Genomic DNA, 1,446 nt, shown 5'->3' with positions numbered 1-1,446 from the left:
CATTTCTGCCGTTTTGAAGGGTAAGGGTAATGGTGACAGGCACTTGAAACTTGTCAAAATTTGACAAGTACGTCTCAGGGCGAAGAACACAGTGGCAGTGTCCTTCAGGTCGTTGCGATTTAAAGTTCTGAATGGCACTGCAGTTGTTATGAGTAGGAGTATCGATTACCACCAGGCGCACGGCTTGTTCGTCCTGTCACTTGATATACTATAAATAGATTTTATCTCAAGGAACGTAATATGCATTTTAAATGTTTTTGTGCAAGTGTGAATATGCACCGACCATTTTGATGAATCTTTTAAATTTTGCAAAAATGGCAACAGTCCTGCTTCTTATTTTTTAAGTCACTGTTAATATATTTTAGGACATCCCTAATTCATTATCTGGCTTTGTAGAATGACAAAAGAATCGGCACCTCTGTATGAAACATCGTTTTATCATAATATAAGCAAAAAAATAATTTATTACTTCGTTTTTATCTCAATACTGAGCTGAGGTAGATTTACCACTTTTTTTAATATCAAATTTAATAATCATTCATAATCATCAAATTCGAGAGTCGATAATTTAAAACTTAAAAAAAAACTCTAAATTTAGGAATATAGATACTATCTATGACATTCCTAATTTCCTATCTATGGTATAAGGATGCAGTAATTTCGATAATATCAGGGTGCTGACAGTATTAGGGTATAGTGGTATTGGAGATATTCATATTAATGCTAACATTCATCGATATCGATAGTATCAGGATGCGGTAATATCGACCACACCCTATTATCTGGTCTCAAGCAAAAGAGAATTCCCTGTATCACGAGTACCAGAGCAACGTTATTCATTCCGGAACTAGAACCAATTTAGAAAAAATAATGTCCCAAATTGATTCTACCGGGACACGAAACCGGGACCTCCTCATCGTCTACAGTGCAAACCGTTCTGTCACCAGGTTCAATAAAATATATCACACAATAAGTGATAGTGTCGACTTATAATTATATACACGGCATTATTTAATAGTATTGTTATTCATCATATCTGTAAGTGAGAAGTAAAGGACATTAAGTCCATATTTTGGAAATTAGAAGTTTTTAATAACTTGCTATGTTTAGAATGCTTAAAAATCAGGCAATGGTAATATTACATTATGTATTAAGGGCGCTAAATAAGAAATTACTAACGAGATCTCGTTAGAAGCCCGAAGCCGAAAGGCTGAGGACTTTGAATCGAGGTTTGTAATTTTTACCGCCCGTGCTACATACAATGTTTTTTATTACATTTGCGAGCAAATGGCGTTTTATTTAACAGATTGCCAGCTAATCTTCCATAGATAATATAATTTCTTACTTTTTTTTTATATTTCAAATTTATGCGGAATATACGTTCAGATTTTTCGAGCATAAAGACTTTTTACTCAATCTTGACGTAAAATAAATCCATAGGGCGAT

The sequence above is a fragment of the Hyposmocoma kahamanoa genome, unplaced genomic scaffold (genome assembly GCF_003589595.1).
Source record: "Hyposmocoma kahamanoa isolate Upper Pololo Valley unplaced genomic scaffold, ASM358959v1 159, whole genome shotgun sequence".
In the NCBI taxonomy this organism is placed as follows: domain Eukaryota; kingdom Metazoa; phylum Arthropoda; class Insecta; order Lepidoptera; family Cosmopterigidae; genus Hyposmocoma; species Hyposmocoma kahamanoa.
The sequence above is the reverse complement of the archived record's forward strand: the minus strand, read 5'-3'. Positions refer to the sequence as shown.